The following is a 21,111-nucleotide window of genomic DNA, read 5'->3' on the forward strand; positions in this document are numbered from 1 at the left end:
ATGCAAGTGTGGGCACCATCATAGTGCCCAAATATTACAGACCAAATAAAAATGAGAATCATCTAAGAAAACAGTAAAGTATGCATAAATATCAATAATACAGGCCTAAATCAAATGAAGAAGGAGACACCCCCAACTGAAAAGGTAGCAGTGTCCCCACGACATAAATAATCAAGAATAAAAGTGATAAGGGTGCTCCCTGAAATCGTATCATGGGATGCTATCACACTCGAACTCTATATCATCACCATTCTTCTTAAGATCGGACCACTCGGTTGGGGCCTCATCATCACTCTCCACCTAAGAGGAAGAAAGTTGATCACGGGGTCTTAGACTTTCCATAGGCCCTTCACCCCTTTCTACATTTTGATAAAAATTTTATCCATCTTCTTTTCTTTTGTGATCATTTTTTTATGCGCGCTTTGGAGGTCTCGGTGTGATTTCTCCAAAGAGGAGTAGGCATTTTCAATCCTAGAAATGGTAGCTTCTTTCTTATTTTGATCCTCCTTATAAATCTCATAATTGGTCCTTGACACATAGGAATGGTGAGTGGTGAAAGGCTCTCCTGATCCTTGGGGCAAACCAGACACAAGCTCCCTAATGGCTGCTGTATTAACTCCAATCTCCTAAAGTGTTCCGGTAGTCGTTAGCTTATGAAACTCAGTCTCAATACATGCCGACTTTTTCACATCGATCTTTCTCTTCTTGCCTTTGCCAGGTGCGCCCTCTCCTCAAATCTTCAAGGGGTAAATGGGAGCACCAAGATGGACCCGTGTATCACTAGCATACTCCTCAACCCCTGCTCTCTTGCAAAACTCAGTAATCAAAGAGGGGAAAAAGAGATGTGTACTACCTTGGTTCTTGAAATAATCCATTTCATTGACCATAAGCTGACCAACATCCAATGGGATACCGTCTAAAATACAAGAAACCATCCGAGTACTCAGATTTGGGGCTGCTATTATGTAGGTGCATAGCGAGACTTGGCTATAAATAATGTGCAACCATATTGGAGCGTCGAAAGTGAAGTTATTCATGGAGATGTTGCTTTTAGTGTTGGACCAAGAGACTTTCTTTCTGGGACATAGCCATTGCGCTAACCTTTTGCTTTGAACTCACCTATGTCTGCATGTTGGAGCCCACAAACATCATTGATTTTCTCCACCCCAACTCTAATTGATTTTCTCCAGATATTAATAGTCATATTGAATGGGTCCGAAAAAGATACTTCACTGATGTTGGCATAAAATTCATCAACCCATTGTTCATTTGTAATGTACGGGTTCAAGGTAAAACACTGTCACCCTATGGCTTCAAGTTCAAGTTTGTCATGAAATGTCGGTAGTTTCTCCAGCATATTCTCCAAGAAAATTCCTCTTGTCGGGAGCAACTTTGTCCTCGAAAGATCACTGTAGTAGTGAGTGTGGCACTCGAGTGGCATGAATCAAATTTGATCATACTTGTCCATGAGTTAGTCCTGAAAGCACTAGGCACACATCATAACATTCAATGACATTTTTAACATGCAATTGTACCACATTGTTCACTGAAGCTTATTAGGACGGGTGCTTAGTGGTGCTTGGCTAAAAATTAAAAGTGTAGGATTTTTGGCATGGCAGGAAATAGGCCCCAGTTACCGTGACATAAGCGATGACCGCGTTCGCATTGCCGCGCTCATGAATCGTGGCAGCGATCGCGATAACTGAGGATGGTTTTCTTCCAGCTCCCTATGTTCAACTTTCTTCCAACTTTTTAGGCCACTAGCATACTCTACAATATGGATTCATATGAAGACCAATTAAACAATGCTAACAAGTGCTTGAATGTGCCCTTCAACATACAAATATCATTATTAAAAGTTCATTTGGGCAATGTGTCAAACACTTGGTGTGCACACCTCATTTGTCTACCTTTTTCACACATTGTGGGTACTAAAGATTTCCCCCTGGTGTGCATACCTTACTCAAGTAGCCAAAAACACACCAATACCACGTAGGATAACATGGAAAACATAATAATCAAAACTTTAGGCTCTCACTTAATTATGCATTCTAGGGCCTATTTTCAAGAAAATCAAGGTATGGATTTATGACACCTACCAAATTTTTGATGCAAGAGGAAAGCAAAGATGTTGTTGGAGATCTCATAAACCTGGCCAGAATTTGGCTCAATTAGAGAGTAAAACTTAAAAGGGAGTGTGAGGTAAATTGGGGAAATTAGGGATTAAGTGGATGAAATAACCGCGACTGAGGTCAGGTGACTGCGATCGCGGACACGCGGGTGACCGCGATCATGGCAACTGAGAGCAGTTCTGCTTCCCCTTTCCCTTGTTCAGCTCTTTGCTCAATTTTTACAAATTTTTACCTTGTTCAGTTTTTAATGCCAAATTGAACACTTTCCCCTATCAAATCTCATCTAATGCACTCCATAGTGCCATAAATACATGAGTTGTTCATATTCAAAAGGTAACATCTATACTACCAATACAAGACAAAAAGGATACGATCCACTTTCGTGGCATTTGTGGGTTGCCTCCTACCTAACGCCTTAGTTAACCTCGTGGCACGATGTATTCCTTTATCCATCTTCAATGTGGGTCCTCAAGCCCCTCCTCATCCATTTTTTCACCCTCAACATCCACCACGGACACAACTTAAAGCTCTACGGTTTGTTTCTTTATCTTGCAATTTTGAAAGAGACCTTATCTTCTTGTACCCTAAACTTCATTTACCCCATCTCCAAATCAACAATGGCTTTTTCGGTGGTCAAGAAAGGGCAACCAATGATGATAGGTACCTCTTGGTCCATTTCATAATCCAATACCACAAAATCCTCTGAAAGTATAAACTTGTCCATCTTAATAAGGATATCAAATAAAATTCCCACCGATCTTTTAATAGACCGGTCCGTTATTAAGAGTCACATAGAGGTAGGTGAGGAGTATACAATCCAAGCTTCTTATAAATAATAAAAGGCACTAAGTTGATGCTCACACCAAGGTAACATAGAGTTTTTGCAAACTCATGCGTCCCTATTGTGCAAGGAATGGTAAACGCTCCGAGGTCATCTTTTTTTTCCGCAATGTTACTATCCATGATAGCACTATACCAATGAGTGACCTCAATGGTGTCACCTTCAACAAGCTTCTTTTTAGACATCAACTTTTTCATTAACTTAGCGTATCCCGGGATCTCTTGGATCGCCTCGAGCAATGCGATGTTTATCGATATATTTCTAAGTTTTGCCATGAAATTCCTCAATTTTTCACCTTCCTCTTTTTTATGCAATCATTGAGGGAATGTGGGATGAACTTGGATTATGGGCCTTGATACACTTTGTGGCTTTTTAACCTCAATCCCTTCTTCATCACTTTCATTGGTCTTTTTCTCATTATTTTCATCTCGAATTTGAGGTAACACCTATTTTACTTTATATTTGGGCATTTCTCGCTAAATTCTCCTTTAGAAAGCTCATCAAGTGTCTTTCCAATCCTTGTGACAATCACTAGAACTTGAGCATCATTCTTTGTATTAGAAACTAGGGAGTCCACCTCTAGGACTAGTATTTAGTTGCATGGAGATTTATCCAATTTGGGTTCCTAATTGCTCGATAGAGGTAAAGTGAGACACCACCATTTGAGATAGTTGAGAGAAGTCACCTTTCAACTCACAGACCATTTAGTGCATACCTTTCACTCTATTCAATATTCTTTCTAACACATCCTCGGTTTTGAATTTTTCAGGGTCGATGGCACTTGACTCCTTGGTCTTAGCTCGATCATGAGGGGGAACATAATGGTCATAATCACGCTCCCTATCCCTCCAATCTCTATTCCACTCATGGTCCATCCAACCTTAATTCCCACCTTGTCTTTGATAGGTGGGGCCGAAACCCCCCAAGTAGTTAGCCAAATACTAAATTTCCTCATCCAACTTCTTTGCGTCTTCATCATCTTCATAAGATTTTGATGCTACGATGTTTACCGCTTTCGCGGATGCACCCATAACATACGTTGTCAAGAGTTCAAGTTGGGTCATTATTTTTGCCATAGTCTCCTTCTTCTTTTCATTTCGTTTTCTTTGTTTATTATCCATAATGAAAGTAGTGAAAGGGATTTTGGGAACTTTGGTATCCCGGGTATGCCAACCCCGGTTTTGCTTTGACACTTTTACTATCAATAAAAAGGTTGCATAGTGGTGCATTTTTACTATGGAGCCACCCGCCGCATTATCCACCAACGTTTGGTTTAATAGATCAAGGGCACGATAGAAGATCTTAAGAAGCATCTTCTCTGGGACTTCATGATGTGGGCATTGGGCTAATTTTCCATGAAATCATTTGCATGCTTCAAACAGCGGTTCTCCATTGATTTGTTGAAAATTTACAATCTCATCCTACTTTTGAAGCATTTTAGATGGTGGGAATTATCTATCAAGAAACGCCATAGTAAGCTCATCCCAAGATGTGATTGAGTTGGGTGAAAGTGAGTGAAGCCATAAAACCGTCTCGCCCATTAGTGAGAACATGTGAAGCATGACGCTAGCGTTGACATGTGAAGCATGACACTAGTGTTGACACCTAATTTTTGCCCTCCACGACTAAATTTAATCCTGGGTTTCTTCAACTTTAAATAAAAGTGAAATATTTATTTCATTCAGATAAATGCGCTCTAAGATATTTATTAAGGTTAATTTTGTCATTTAAGTGATGATTATACATTTTTCGTATTAACATATATGATATTGTATAAATTTTGCTACTTGAATGAATATTTTTATCAAAATTTGAACTTTTACGGAGATAAGCTTGAAAATTAATTCGAATGGATAAAGTCTTGATTTAAATATAATTTAATCTCAAAAATAATTTATTTGGATGAATATATGTTTGATTTTATTAAATCAGGAAGCTCGGGATTAAAGAAAGTATTAATTCTTATCGAATTTTAATTTAATTTAGTCAGTCTATTAGACTTGGCCACAATTGAAATCAAATTGGCCATAATTGCAATGCAATCCGTCAATTAATTTTTAATTTGGTCAAAATTAAATAAATATGGCTAAACTTTAAATTTTAATTGGGATTATATTTTAAATAATCCCAAAATTCCCAAAAACTCCCATAACTTCTACCCAATTTCCACAAAAAATAACTTCAAATCCCAAAATTCAAATTTATACTAGATTGTACAATTCCTCCTCAAAGTCCTCTTTTTATTTTTTGAAATTCAAAAATTGTACTACATTGTACAATTTCCCCCCACCTTATCTTCCACCTCACCTTATCTTTAATTTTAAAATTTTAAAAATACCCCTAAATTCTTTCTCCCGCATTGGTGGATGAAAAGAATTAAATCCCCATCCTTTCCTACAAATACTTTTCTCCCACATTGGTGGATGAAAAGAAGGAAATCACCATCCTTTCTTATAAATACTACCACTATTTTGATAGAAAGAGAAGTCTCAATGTTCAAAAAAAAAAAAAGCTTTGAGCAAAGAAGTTTTTTTTTTTAGTAAAAGAAAAAAATTTCGTGAAATTCGCTGGCTAATTAAAGTTCTCGAGTAGAACACTTTCCAGTGGTAATAAAGACTCCGAAGAAAGCTTGTAATTTTGTTTTGCTGCCCCAAAAAAGGTAAACATACCTTTCCCCTTTTTTTATCATTTTCTTTTTCATCTTTTTCTTCTTCGTAGTTCGTAGTTGTAATTTTTTAGTTTTATTATCATTTTCTTCTTCATCTTTTTCTTCTTCGTAGTTCGTATTTGTAATTTTTTTTAGTTTTATTATTGTTTTCTTCTTCGTAGTTCGTAGTTGTATTTTATTTGCTGGGATTGTTTGTTGTAGACGGCCTTGAAGGCCGTAGGATGTTATGGTATCGATATTATGGTTATTTTCATATTCATGGTATAAAAAATGAGCTACCAATAGTTAAACATATTTTTTGCTTTATTCTTTGATTATTATGGGTAAAGTTTTGATCTTTGCTTAAAATATGTACTCATGCTTTATTAAATTCATTGTTGGCGTATATGTTTGTTTTTAGCATATAAAGTTATTTTTGTTATATTGAAAAAAAATAGTTAATATTGATTTTTTCGCGTTTTGGCTTTATTCTTTGAATATTATGGGTAAAATTTTGATTTTTGCTTAAAATATGTACTCATGCTTTGTTTAAATTCATAGTTGGTGTATATGTTTGTTTTTAGCATGTAAAGTTGTTTCCTTTATGTTGAAAAGAATAGTTAATATTGATTGTTCCGCCTTTTGGCTTTATTCTTTGATTATTATGGGTAAAGCTTTGATCTTTGCTTAAAATGCATGCTCATGCTTTGTTTAAATTCGTTATTTGTGGATATGTTTGCTTGTAGTATGTAAAGTTGTTTCCTTTATGTCGAAAAGGAATGGTTACTATTGTTAAGGGTCTAAGAAATTATTTCTCAATTTGAAGTAGTGAGTTACTCATTTTCGTTGTCAAAATTGTCTTTGATCTTCTCTTGTTTAGATTGAAAAGTTGTTAGGTTATAATTTTTGTTGAAATGGTGTAGAACTAAAATAGGAGTTGCCATAATTGGACACTTTTCTTAGAATTAATCTTTTACTATTTCTCCTATCTTGTCTTCGAATATTATCACTCAAATATGTTTAATATATGTTATTTACTTCACTTCGCTTATTGGTTTACTTCTTAAAGTGTTTTTATTCATTTAGACGTCCCATTGTTATTCACATGCTATAGTAAAAATTTTTAATAAGTTATAGATATGTTGATTGATCCACTTTGTATTAAAAAGTGTTGTTGCATTAGTATGTCTTGTATTTCATATTTGAAGTGCTATTTCCTTATATCTTGCTCATTCTCCTTTTTTCTTTGTTTAATGAAAACATGCCTTAGACTTCATCATAGTATTTGAAGAAAATATGTGTTAATCTATTTGTCCAAATTTTAAGCAACTATGCTTGTAGATTCATGTCTTCTTTTCAAGGGCTAGTTAATTATATTGTGCTATATTCAATTTTTTGTAAGATTGTTTGGGATATGGATTAATTTTCTTTTTGTTGGATAATTTGGTTTGTTTGATATCATAGCCTGCTATTTCTTTATGCTTGAGAATGTTTTTTTTTTTTTATCTCATCATTTATCTATTAAGTGTAGAATTTTTGAAGACATATTAATCATTTTTCTTTTATCTTTTTGTTTGCATGAATTTGTTTTGGAGTCCAAATGGACTCCTTCCTCTTGCATTTGTAATGGGCCAATGAGGCCCATCTCTCTGAGTCAAGTTCGAAGTTTTAAAACCAAAGTCGATTATGTGGCGTACGGGTGCAAGAAGATCAAAGAAGAAAGAAAATGGATGAAACCCCATTGATGAGGTTACTAAGAGATTTTAAAAAGTCTCGATTTTTACTATCGCCTTATTTTTATTTATTCATTTAGTCATTTATTTATTCATTTATTTGTGCCTCAAATCCAAAGTTTTAATTTAATACAGGTGAAGCGGATTTGGGGGCTTAAAGATCCGAAAACTAGCTTAGGACAAGTTATGGGCCAAAAGCCCAAGTATTTAGGTTAGGACAGGTAGAGATGGGTCAAAAGCCCAAATTAGCATAGGACAGGATTTATGATTTGGGCCTAATGGCCTAAGTCCTTTAATCTCCGTCTTTCCCTTTTATATGCTAATTGTTCTTAGTTTTCTTAGACTTAATTAAAATCCCTGCTAAGTTGTTAGAATTTATTTTTGCACAAATCTTGAAGACAATTTTCCTTAATTGTTTTCTTTTTTAAAAAATTAATTTTTCTTTTTAAAGTTAGTCAAAAAAGTTATTTTCAAATAGTTTGGATAACCGCAAATTAGTGGATACTCTTGGTGCCTTAACAAGAGTATTAATCGGAATCACTTACTCAAAATTTCTAAACATAAAAGATTTTTTCTTTTTGAATCTTTTAAGTAATATTTTTAGTTTTTCTTGATATTCTCTCAAAAATCAAGTGACAACTCTATAATTTCTTAAATTGTTTCAATTTTTTTTTAAAGTTTTAAAATAGTTTAAAAGGTCAAAAATAATATTTTTCAAAACCTTTCGAATCGAAAAAGGGGCAAAACAGCTAGTCACATGGAAGACTCCGTTCACATTAGCTGATGCAATACAGACTGTACTTATTTGACCCACTTCATTTAGTTGGCCCTCATCATCTAGGGACCATGTTGCTTGCGTTATCACTCATTGTTCCATTAACACTTCGATCACCTAAAAGAATTCAAAAACAACATATAAAGTAAATTATATCACCTCGAGTATTCTCAAGTAAGAATCACACTGCATAAGTGAAATCTATATTCCACTCCCCGACAACAGCTCTATTTTGATAACGCTCAACTCACTCCCATGTTTGAGGGGTGAGGCGGTCATTGTCAAAAACCCAACTCGAGTTGGCGTTGAATCCACAAGAAGCGAATTATAAATTTCAAGTCCTATGGATGCTCTAATTACTAAAAGGTTAGCCGGAATTCTAACAAACACGACATGTAAAATAAAATGGGGGAATTGATTTGAGATTTGCTTGTAATGATTTTTGGTTAACAATGCCCGACTATGACACTTTTGACTTAAAATTAAGATTTAAGGAGATCTTGGGATTATGTCTACCTAAAAGTAAAAACATGTGGGTTGATGATAGTTTAACATGAAACTTAGTTGATAACTAAAGGATAGGCTAGGTCGAAAATCATTGTGGTTAATCTTTCAATAAAACCACAACGATTTCACTCATTGGCTCTTTTGAGCACCTAAGAAGTGTGTAATTCGTAATTACCCGATACCTCAATCAAGTATCCCTGTTTCTAGGATGATGCTCTTGACATGATTTACACTCCTATGACACTTATTTCTAAGATTGCAAAAGGTAGTAAACCATAGGCTTAATTGTCCACTATTTCCTTGTTCCCCTATAACCCCCTTTCAAGGATGTTATGGGTTACCTCATGTTCACCTTCATCCCTCTTTCAAGAATGATGAAGGGTTTCTAGAGTTTGAGGTTTTCACCCATCAAACCCACTTGGAGATTTGGGGTTTGCACCCACAAACTCCAACTCATAAATTTAAGCAATGGTGGAATCCATACTCAACAACAAACAATCATGCAAACACAACAACACCCATACACAATTACACTTTAGTTTAACATAATCCCAAGACTAATTTACTTAGCTACTCATGAAGAAAGTAAAGAAAGATATACCATCAGGATTATCCAAAGCATTCATTCTTCACAAAATACATAGAAATCAAGCCTCTACAATTAATTACACACTTGCCCAATTAGGTTTTCTAGCTTCTAATTCAAAATTGTCTATGAGGTAAGCAATACCCAAAGAATAAAGATTTTTTTCTATATGAGGTTTGAGATTTGTCTTTGCAATTTTACAAAACTCCCCTGGTTCATATTCCCACTGAAATGCGATCGGGCAGGTTCGATCGCAACCGTGGCTACATGATCGCAGTTGTGCTCCACGATCGCATTATGCTAACCATCTTGACTGACCGTGACCGCGGCTTGAGAATCGCGATTGTGGTAACTGAGGCTGAACTGCTCTAGGTCTCCAGCTGCACTCCTTTTGCTTCCATTTGATCTCTTTTTAGCTCCAATCCACATCTTTTCACCTTCTCAACTATATACCTACAAAATATGGATATTAGTGCATTTAAATCATGATGGTGCCTCTTTTTATTATACAAAACATGGTAGTATGCACACATATTTGGTGCAAATGAGTGGTAAAATCACCATTCATAATATGGTCCAGTCGTATGATGACCAGTATTGGTTGGTGGGATGGATTTGGGTTACTAAAATGGGTACGACTTAGGGGTACGAGTCATATTTGTAGTTATGGATCGTTTGGTTCCTTAACTTAATATTGGACTTAGTTACTTAGGTTGGATCTGAGTACGAGTGGCTCACCATGAACTGTAAGCTAGGGTATGAGTCGTACCTAGGACTCGTATGGTGGACAGTGTCTAAATCTTTCTTAGTTTAAATCTGCCAGGGGTACGGGTGAAAGGTATGGATCATATGATTTGGATACGAATTGGTTGAATGAGTTGTATATTGGACAATGTTTGATCCAAAAATTGAGTATTAGGGTACGAGTGAAGGGTACCACTCGTATCGGAGGGTACGACTCATGTGGGTCAATTATACCCCTGTGACGGGATTTTGGTGCTACTTAAGTGGGGGTATTTAGGATATTTCCCCACTTATCCTAATAAGGTCCCATGACTTATAAACTATTTAGAAGGTTATTTACCATATTATTCCGTTCATTAAAACTTAAAAACTCTTCTAAACACTCTAAAATTCTCTCAAAAACTTTTGGACAAGGAAAGCTAAGGTTTCAACTAGAAGATTGATTTAGGGCTTATCTTGGTAATTTCTTTCCATCATCATCTTTGTTTAAGATATGTTCTCTTCCCTCGTTGTTAATTTTATCTAAAGGCATGGTTTTATGAATATTTCCATGATTTCATTGATTGTATAATTTTGGTTTTCAAATATAAATTGGGGGTTTTGACCTTAAATGGTTGGTTATGGTTTCCCATAACATTAATTATGCTTTTATATGTATTGATGGCGGTTTTGGATAATTAGATTGCATGGGAATGGCTTAATGGTAATTTGAATTGGTTCGGTCATATTATGTCTCCAATGTGTTTGACAAAATGCTTATAAAGATATGTTAATTGCATTGACTACTTTAATGGAACACTTGCATATTTTAAAACTTGGTAAAGGAATTATGCATGGTTTAAATGGCTTGGAATGGTAAACAGCTAATAGTTATGCTTGTGGGGTACATGAAACACCCCAAGTGGTTTAATTTGGTAAATGGAAGGGCACTTGAAAGTCCCCTTAAACCTATAAATTATTGGATATGGATAATACTTGTAAGTAAGGGTTGGTATAATGATACCAATATCAATGGCCTTGGTTAATAAATAGAAAATGGTTTGGTTGTTTGAAAATTGATTTTAATTCGGCAATAAAGGCGGGATATGTAGCAAAGCCATGGAAGATGGAGGTCCCGGAGGACCAAAACTGGAAACTCATATTTGCTGATATGAGTTTGGTCTTAGTGACTATGTGCATGATGTCACACTATATTTGAGGGATGTAATAGTCATCCTAAGGTTTTCTTCCCTGGTCGTGGGCTACACGCACTGGGCTCTTTCAGCAGGGGGAGCTGAGCCTATATAGCCTGTGGGTGGTTTAGGATGGCAACGCTACATGGCCCAGGTAAAGGTATTAAAGGCATGCTTAACCCGATCCCCTTTCCCAGTATGATTATATATATCTATGTATGGTTGTATGCATATGGATAGTTTTACTTGGTTTTATAAATGGCGTTATTTTATCCTTATCCTAAGATCATGCTAGCATTCATCTGCTAACCCTTCTACTGGTGGTTGTATACCCACGCTATACAGGAACCGACTGTTCTACTCATCCTATATAGTTATTGACTTGGGGACAACATTTGGACTGAAGTGGTGAGCTTTCATTCTTCCGGAAGGCTTTATTTCATGTTATGGACATTTTTAGATATTTTGGTTTCCTTCTGGATATTGTTTTTGGCTATGGTTGGGGTCATGTCCCAACTGAATTTTATTACTCTTTTGGTTAGAGGCTTTGTGGTACTTTTATGGGTTTGATTGGGCGGGATTGGTATAGTTCTCAGCCTTGGCAAAGGAATAAGATGGGAGGCTGGCATCACTGGACATAATTTCTCACTGTTCTGCCATATTTTATGTTGGGATTAATTATATTATATTTTGGAACATCTTTGGTTATGGCCTGGTTTATGGCCTTTATTTTGGTATAGTTTGGTATGGTTGGATTATTTGTATGGGATGGTTGAACTCGGTTGGGTCGGTCACAACTGTGATCTTATCCCAGATTCTTCATGTAGGCTGTTGAACTATCTTGCTACATGCTCAAAATTCAACCAAGCTAGGGCAGGTGGCTGGAGGTTAGGTTGGGTAACGGGGGTAGTATCTGGTTCTGATCGGACTTGGGATGCCTATTACGACAAGGTCCCAGGACAAGTCGCGTCAAGTTGGTATCAAATCCTAGGTTTATGGTCAATTAGGAGTCTATAAAACCATGTCAAGTAGAGTCTCTTTTAGGGGTGTGTAGTATGCTACACTCATAAGAAAAACTACAAGGCATTTAGGAATATTTTACTTTCTTGGTATTCTTATTTCAAGCTTAGAGTCTCAGTCCTAGAATCTTCTCTAATCCTTGTTAGTTCACTTTTTAGATCATGCCTCGTAGATCTAGAACACAAGAAAATTCTTCTAGCCCATATTGAGGTATTGCTAAAGAGGTGTATCCTACTTCTGGGGTTCATCTTTGATCTCACAATCCTATCCTTGATAGTTTTGGAGTTCTACTGATGGCTACTAGTCCTCCTCAAAGTAAGGTAACTAATGCAGAATTCTGTTAGTCTACTCATGTTATTGCTAAATTGGTTACTGCTCAGGCTGAGCGGGATGTGCCTGGTGCTTTATTTGTTGAGGCCACAAGAGTTGGCCAATTTATGAAGATGAGTCCTCTTACTTTTTCTGGAGTGGAAGTGGGAGAAGATCCACAAGGCTTCTTAGAAGAAATAGAGAAGATATTTCGAATGATATAGGCTACCAATGTGGAGGGGGTAAACTTTAGAGCTTATCAGCTTAGAGAGGTTGCATATAAGTGGTATGAGGAATGGGACAGGGATATGGGTGACGTAGAAGAATCAGTCTTATGGGACACTATTTCTAAGGCCTTCTTTGATTGTTTCTTTCCCCAAGAGTTAAGGAAATCAAAGATGGAGAAGTTTATGAACCTCAAGCAGAGAAAGATGTCTGTTAAGGAATATGCCTTGGAGTATCACCAATTGTCAAGGTATGCTCCTAATTTGGTGGCTAACATGTAGGCAAGGATGAGGAAGTTCGCTTCTGGGTTGAATCGAGATTTGATTTTGGAGAGTAAGACTGCCTTGCTGATTAAAGATATGGGACATCTCTAGGTTGACTATTCATATGCAGCAGGTAGAGGATGAGAAGAGGAAATAGGTAAACTTTGGAGACCGACAGGGTAAGAGGAACAAGTTTTCTGACCAAGGTGCTTAGTCTTAGGGTGGTCAGGATGGTAGCAAATGGCATAAAAAGAAGTGGAGGTATTTTAGTTCCTACTTTTCTGTTTGTGCTTTTTACCAGTCGAGCGATATGCGTCATCATGGTGGTGATAATTTTTGGGCACAAGATGCCCAATCTCAGGCAAGCAGAAGCCAGTCAGTTTCTTCATGACCTTCTTGTCGGTTCTGTGGTCGTCCTTATCGAGGTTATTGAGATGAAAGAAAGGACAAATGCTTCAAGTGTGGCTAAGAAGGCCATTAACTTAGGGATTGACCGATTAATAAGGTTACTATGGGGGCGAATAAGATTCTGGTGACTTCATCTTCTGCTCCTACACCTGGTGGTGTTGCATCTACTTCTGTTAACACTCCTGGTTTTAGTATTGGTCAAAATAAGTTTTATGTTTTAGCGTACCAACAGGAATTCGTGGCATTACCTGATGTCATCACTGGTACGTTACAACTTTTCTCTTATGACATATATTATTTGCTTTATCTGGGGTCTACTTTCTCCTATGTGACTCTTTATGCGGCTATATCTTTTGGTTTTGATCCAAAAGTTATTTTAGATCCTTTTTCTATCTCTACCCCAGTAGGTGACTTGGTTATTGTTAAAAGATTCTATAGGGGGTGTGTGGTATCTATTGGTGGAAAGCAGACCTTGATGGATCTATTTGAGTTAGGTATGGTGGATTTTGATGTTATTCTGGGTATGGATTGGTTGCGCTCTTGTTATGCATCCTTGGATTGTCGAACTCGTTGGGTTATCTTTAGGTTCCCTGGTGATCCAATTGTAGAATGAGAGAGTGGTTCTCTAACTCCTAAGGGGAGATTTATTTCTTATCTTAGAGCTCGGAGGTTGATCTCTAAAGGTTGTCTTTATCACTTGGTCCAAGTTAAAGATTCTAATTCAAAAGTCCCTTCTTTCTATTTAGTTCCAGTGGTTAATGAGTTTCCAGCTGTTTTTCCAGATAATCTTCCTGGTGTTCCTTTGAATAGGAAAATAAATTTTGGTATTGAATTGGTTCCGAACACTCGTCCAATTTCTATTCCTCCGTATAGAATAGCTTCAGCTAAGTTGAGGAAGCTCAAGGAGCAACTTAAGAATCTTCTGGATAGGGGGTTTATTCGTCCTAGTGTATCTCCTTGGGGTGCATTGATGTTTTTTATACACAAGAAGGATGGTTCCCTTCGGATATGCATTGATTATAGGTAACTGAACAAGGTGATGATCAAGAACAAGTATCCTTTTCCAAGGATAGATGATCTGTCAAGGTGCTAAGTTTTTTTCTAAGATAAATCTTCGGTCTGGATATTATCAGCTAAAGATTAGGGAAGTGGATATCTGTAAGACGACTTTTCATACTCGATGTGGACACTTTGAGTTTTTGGTAATGTCATTTGGGTTGACTAATGCTTTAGCGACATTTATGGATCTGATGAACAGGGTTTTTTGTAAGTATTTGGATATCTTTGTCATCATGTTTATTGATGACATTCTGATCTATTCAAAAAGTGAGATGGATCATGCTAATCACCTCCGTGTGGTGTTATAGACCTTGAGGGAACAATAGTTGTATGCCAAGTTCTCCAAGTGTGAGGTTTGGTTGAGCACTGTAACTTTCTTGGTTTATACTATTTCTAGTGAGGAGGTCATGGTGGATCCCAAAAGGTTATTATGGTGAAGAGGTGGCCTAGACCCACGACTCCATTCGATATTCATATCTTCTTGGGTTTAGTCGGGTATTATAGGCAGTTTATGGAAATCTTTTTGTCGATAGCTATTCCTTTGACTAAGTTAACTCAGAAGAAGGTCAAGTTTTCTTAGTTGGATGCTTGTGAAGGGAGTTTCGAGAATTTAAAGAATAGGTTAACTTCTTTTGAAGTGCAAAGCTCACGTTCAATGGAGTCTTGGTAATACCAAATTCCAAATATTTGAACTTGTCAAGTACCTTTTCAATGTAATGAGACTGTGACAATGCCATATGGGGCAAGGTAAAGTGGGTTCAAGACCTTATTTTAAAAATTTGTGAGGGGGGTAGATGGGTTATGGAGTGGGATTTACGTATTTTGGATTAAAACCTAAAGCGCTCAAGTCATTTTTCAAAAATTAATCAATCTCATACAATTTTAAACACTGCTCATTATTATTATTATTATTATTATTATTATTATTATTATTATTATTATTATTTACATTATGATATTATTTTCTCCGTCCTAATTTATGTGACATAATTTGATTTGACACAAAAATCAAGAAAAAAAGTAAGATTTTTGCAATTTGAAGTCTAAAACACTCCTTGACCATTATGTGACTACAATCTAAAACACTCCTTGACCATTATGTGACTACAATCATTCTCTAAAAATAAAAAAAGATACTTTAAAATTAAATTGTTTCCATAAAGAAAGATCTTAAATATATTAATTAAAATAGAAGAAAAAATCTAGTGATTAAGTGAAACTGAAAAAATATTAGGATAATATAGCTAATTTAATACTATTTTTACAAAGCTAATAAACACCATAAAATTTCTGAAGCTATTTTAATATTGATAATTATAACGACGTTAATTTTTTTTAACAAAAAATATGTTGATTAATGTTTTTACTATTAAATACATCTATTTAATTGTGTATGTAAAAATTAAACATTAATTAAAAATAAAAAGACTAAGAAAATGAAAGAAGAGGGGGGGTGGAAGAATGGGGTGGTGGGTGTACCTTCTCTATGATAATAATTTTCATGGATAGTCACCCATGTTTTAAAAATTATCTACAAATATCACTTTTATTTCTTTTAGGACAAAAATATCATTCAACTATCCCTATTTTCTTCAAAATATACTTGATACTTCAAACACATTTCTCCTTTCCTCGTTGACATGTCATGTCATTAATTTTTTTTTTTATATATATAATAAATAGATCTATCTAACTTATCAAATTTATTTAACTAAAATTTTATCCTATTTTTTTAAAAAATAAACACACATGATATATTTATAATTGAGGAACAATTCAATTATGTACTTTAAATTCTATATTTATTTTATCTTTCTTAAAAAAAAAAAAGAATATAAATTATATTTATTCTTTATTCGATACGAGAAAAATTATTACATCACATGATAAAAATATTAGATAATCACACAACTTAAAGGGAAATAATTCGTCTGATAATGCTATGCACATTACTCATCAATGAAGTAGTTGATGTGTAAAAGTTTGAATTATTTTATTTGGTACTTTTCAAAGTTTTTCTAATTTATTTATTTTACCACTTAATAATATTTTTAAAACTCAAGGTATTAAATGAATTGATACTAATTTAATATTTTTTGGTTATTTATTTCATTTACTAAAGATTCTTAAAATGTAAAATAAATAAAAATGATGGCTTTCGAATTTTCATATACGTACTAAATGTACTATTTTTGAAGAAAAGAAAAATTATTTAGTCATGAAACAAATTAATTTTTTTAAAAAATATTAACAAAATGATCTAACATTACAAATGAATCTTTAAAATAGTACCCAACAAATTATCGCTTGTTTTTTTGTAGGTTTAGAGTGAGGAAAGAATATAAATTGACGTTTAATTATACAATAAGACAAAATATAGTATAATAGAAATAAAAATTAACATGAAAAAACTATATTAAAAATAATAATTTTTTGTTTTCTAAAGTTTTTTTTACCTATGTTGACTTTGCAGATTTATTTGATTCGTTTATGAATTTATTTGAGAAAAATCTGGAAGGCGAATCCATTCTTTATTAAAATGATTTTGCTTAAAATTTTGCTGGTGATCTACATGCGAATTAAAATTTTTCGGTGATAATTAACTTTAAGATTTTTCGATTGAATTTTGTTGGACAAAAAGAAAACTTAGATTTTCTCCTTCGTAGGTTTTTCATCGAATTATTTTGTAAATTTTGAATAAGGATTTTTTTTTACTTAATTTAGATTTTTCTTGTAGTTTATAAGATATGAGTTTGAATAAATGAATTTGAAGAATTAAATAAGTTTATTATTAAGAAAATAAGATTTTAACAACATGACATGCCAAGTAAGAGAAGAAGATTTTTAAAGTGTTAAGTATTTTTTAAGGAAAATAGAAATAATTGAATAATATTCTTGTTCTAGAAAAATAAAAATAATATTTATAGGCAATTGTAAAAATAATATATATGGAAATTACCCTAAAATTTTTGAATAGTCGACAAAGAGGAAAAAAAATGAAAGAGAAAATACGAGTCATTGTACAGTGAGCTTTACAGGCTGTACTTTATTCTATACCGATCTTTATAAAAGTGAGTAGGAGGGACACATGCCATTTTCACACAAAAAAGAAGCAAATGTCGGTTTCTTTAACCTCTTTATTAAAATTATTATTATTATCATTATGATTATTATTATCCACTGTTTTATTGTTCCTTTCTTCACCTCTTTTATCTTCCTTTCTTAATTTACTTCCTTGTTCCTTGTTCCTTGTTCCTTTTTCCTTCCACTCCCTTCTCAATGGTGAGCAACCTACCGATTTCTTTCTCCAACTCAAATTCCGTGTTAATTTCGTTCTAACTGTTTTTATCATCTGTTTGTTTGGTTGCTGATTAAATGCTGCAAACTCTTTCCATGACAATTTCTTTTTGTCCATTCTGCGTGTTTTTAGCAAAAATCAAGGAATTGATGATATGTTATGGAGCAATTTGGTTTTTACAAGTAAATGCGGCGTTAATTGCGTACTTAGTATTGTTGTTGTGATCCGTTTGGTTGCTGAGAAAATGCTGGAAATTCTTCTAAAAAATATAATAGGAAAATATCAAAATTTCTTGTGCGTTCTCTATGTTCTTTTGTGAAATAATGGAATTTCGATTTAATTGAAATTTGGTTTTGCTCTTCTTTTTTCAAGTTAATGTGTCAATATGATGCTAATTTCTGTTGTATTTTGTTGAGATCCGTTGGGTAACTCTTTCTTTTTTCTTTTTTGAACAAAAAGGAATAACCTGAGTTTGTCAAATTTCTTGTTCTATCTTTTTTCTTTGGTTTCATGACCGTGGTGTCTAGGCCAACTTTTGCGCATCTTCACTAATTCCACGGGATATCACCCACCTTCTATACCAAGTAACTCTGTCTGTCCACCAAGACTAGAACTAATGGAAAGACATCAACTAGTGTCTTTGTCTCCGCTGGGTTTTGAACCTGAAACTTCTAGTGCATCCTTTCTAACTTCTTTTTATTTCAAAATTAAGGAATTACTGTTGGATTTAGTTGAAATTTCTTGCTACATGGCGGTTAACTTTATATCTGTGAGTTTCGCAAGTGTAGTGTGCCAAATCTGGTGTTTAATTTCTTCCACATTATTGCAATCGGTTAATTCTGGAAAATAAGGCGGAAGAAGCATAATCTATTCTTTCCATTCTGTGTGTGTGTTATGATGCTAACTAATGGGTGGTGGATTTCTTTCTTTAAAATAGTCTTAGAAGTAGTTGTGCTCTTTCTTTGAAATAGTCTTAGACGTAGTTGCGCGGAAATAAAGGAGATAATGGGGATGCCCACGTTTCCATTTACGGTTATTAGACCACGTTTCATTTGCAGTTATTTTATTAGAAGTAGTTTACATTTTTCCTTTAAATTGTAATGTTAGCTTTCAGAAAGGGGAGGAAAAAATTGCCCCAATCTCTCTTGTTACTTCTTCTTCATCTCTTTTCTAAATTTCTTTGGCCAGAGGGTCGGCCGTAGACCACCTATCAGTGGTATCAAAGCGGGTTTGATCCAATGGAAACACGCAAGCAGTCTCTCGAACAATTCCAGCAACACACTAATGAAACTCTCGAAAAGCTCACTGCCATGTTCCACAAGTTAGTGACAGACGTTCGGGAGATTAAGGAGAAGGATTCTGACAAACCTTCTGGCTCTGGCAAGGGATCCACAATCGGTAATGTAGGGAAACCCTACCTGAAACTTCATTTTCCTCGGTTTAGTGGTGATGATCCTACGGGGTGGATATTTCAGGCTGAACAATACTTTGAATTTCAGAACGTCGTTGATACAGATCGGGTCAATCTTGCCTCTTTTCATCTTGACGGTATTGCCTTACAGTGGCACCGGTGGTTTGCCAAATCACGAGGTCCGATGACATGGAGGGAATTTACCGCGGCTTTGCTGAGTCGTTTTGGGCCGACTGATTATGATGACCCTTCAGAATCCCTTCATCGACTCAAACAGATCACCACAGTTGCAGTTTATATTGAAGCTTTCGAACGATTGTCACACCGTATTGATAACCTACCGGAGTCTTTCTTACTTGGCTGTTTTGTAGGTGGGCTGAAGGAAGATATACGGTTGGAGGTGAAACTCAAGAAGCCACGCACCATGACAGATGCAATGGGGTTGTCCAGGTTGGTTGAGGAGAAATTGAACTTGCAACAGCGGGTTACTCCGTCTCCTCGGGTTACCAGTTTTAATTCCCTACCTAAAGGCCCACACTCTGCTGGAATTTTAGGCCCAGCACCATCTCAACGCCTAGCTTTACCTGCCCCAAGTCCAGTTCGCCGTTTATCAGGAGCAGAGGCTAAAGAACGTCGGGAAAAGGGGTTGTGTTACTACTGTGATGAACGCTACATTCCGGGTCATAAGTGCACCAAGCCCCAATTATTCATGATCAGTGAAGTCGATGACGTTGAAGAGAGCAACAGCTATGAGGATGAAGCCAATGAGAACCCTCCTGATGAGGTTTCCGCTGAGATTTCTTTCCACGCAATTACCGGCACCATCCTTCCCCAAACCTTAAGGTTGCCTGGAAAAATTCATAACAAAGATTTGGTGGTCTTAATTGATGGTGGTAGTACCCACAATTTCATCGAGCAATCGTTAGTGGAGCGGTTCGGATTGACGGTAGATAATGGGGTCAAATTGGAAGTGGTCGTCGCAAACCGTGACAAGTTAGCTTGTGTGGGACGAGTGCGAGGACTTACAATCATTATTCAAGGTTACACTATAACCACCGATTTTTTTGTTCTGCCAATCGCAGCTTGTCCTATTGTCTTAGGCGTTCAGTGGTTGAAGACTTTGGGGCCTATTGAAATCGACTTCCAGAATCTCACTCTTGGATTCCTTCAGGCTGGTTCAACACATAAGTTACAAGGGTTGCGGGGGTCGGATTTGACTGCTTTAAAGGCTAACGAGTTGATGGGAATACAGGGTATTGCCTTACTTCTCCAGGTTAATCGGGTCGAATCGGAGCTTTCTTCTACCTCAAGTCCTTGTCCAGCCGTTCAACATGTTTTAACTGAATATGAGCAGGTCTTTCAAGAGCCAAAAGAATTGCCCCCAAGGCGTTTCCATGACCATGACATACCCTTAATTCCCGGAGCCAAACCAGTGAGCTCTCGGCCATATCGCCAACCTTATTTGCAAAAGACGGAAATTGAAAAACAAGTTAGGGGGTTACTGCGTGATGGGTTAATTCGCCCCAGCCATAGCCCGTTCTCATCGCCGGTCTTGTTAGTGAAGAAATCTGACAGCACTTGGCGTTTTTGCGTGGACTATAGGGCTCTCAATGACATCACTGTGAAGGACAAGTACCCAATTCCAGTAATAGACGAGCTACTCGATGAACTATATGGTGCTACGATCTTTTCTAAGCTTGACCTTCGTGCTGGTTATCACCAAATACGGGTTCGGGAAACTGATATTCCAAAGACAGCATTCCGAACGCATGACGGACATTATGAGTTCGTTGTTATGCCTTTTGGCCTCACCAATGCTCCAGCCACCTTTCAATGCTTAATGAATGACATTTTTAGGCCATACCTGCGTAAGTTTATATTGGTATTCTTTGATGATATTCTTATTTATTCAAAGACCTTGAATGATCATCTTGGGCATTTACGTACTGCTTTGGGATTATTAAATACTAATCAACTTTTT

The 21,111-nt window shown here is 35.8% G+C and overlaps 1 protein-coding gene and 1 non-coding gene across 6 annotated transcripts in view; both read left to right on the top strand.

Moving 5' to 3' along the window:
• The first annotated feature begins 4,296 nt into the window (after window positions 1–4,296).
• LOC124889149 lies at window positions 4,297–4,402 on the top strand. The gene has a single exon (XR_007047761.1). It is a non-coding gene; the product is annotated as a small nucleolar RNA R71 (small nucleolar RNA).
• Window positions 4,403–17,520: 13,118 nt separating this feature from the next.
• Window positions 17,521–21,111, top strand: part of LOC107847738 (E3 ubiquitin-protein ligase BIG BROTHER) — a 28,033-nt gene continuing 24,442 nt past the window's right edge. Inside the window, exon 1 of one of the 5 annotated variants that reach the window (XM_016692191.2) lies at window positions 17,521–17,703. The gene's annotated coding sequence lies outside the window, so the exon portion shown is untranslated. The remainder of the gene's footprint in view (window positions 17,704–21,111) is intronic. The other 4 variants (XR_007046867.1, XM_047399007.1, XM_047399005.1 and 1 more) reach the window with 4 other exon arrangements.

Source organism: Capsicum annuum, chromosome 11, assembly GCF_002878395.1.
Source record: "Capsicum annuum cultivar UCD-10X-F1 chromosome 11, UCD10Xv1.1, whole genome shotgun sequence".
In the NCBI taxonomy this organism is placed as follows: Eukaryota; Viridiplantae; Streptophyta; class Magnoliopsida; order Solanales; family Solanaceae; genus Capsicum; species Capsicum annuum.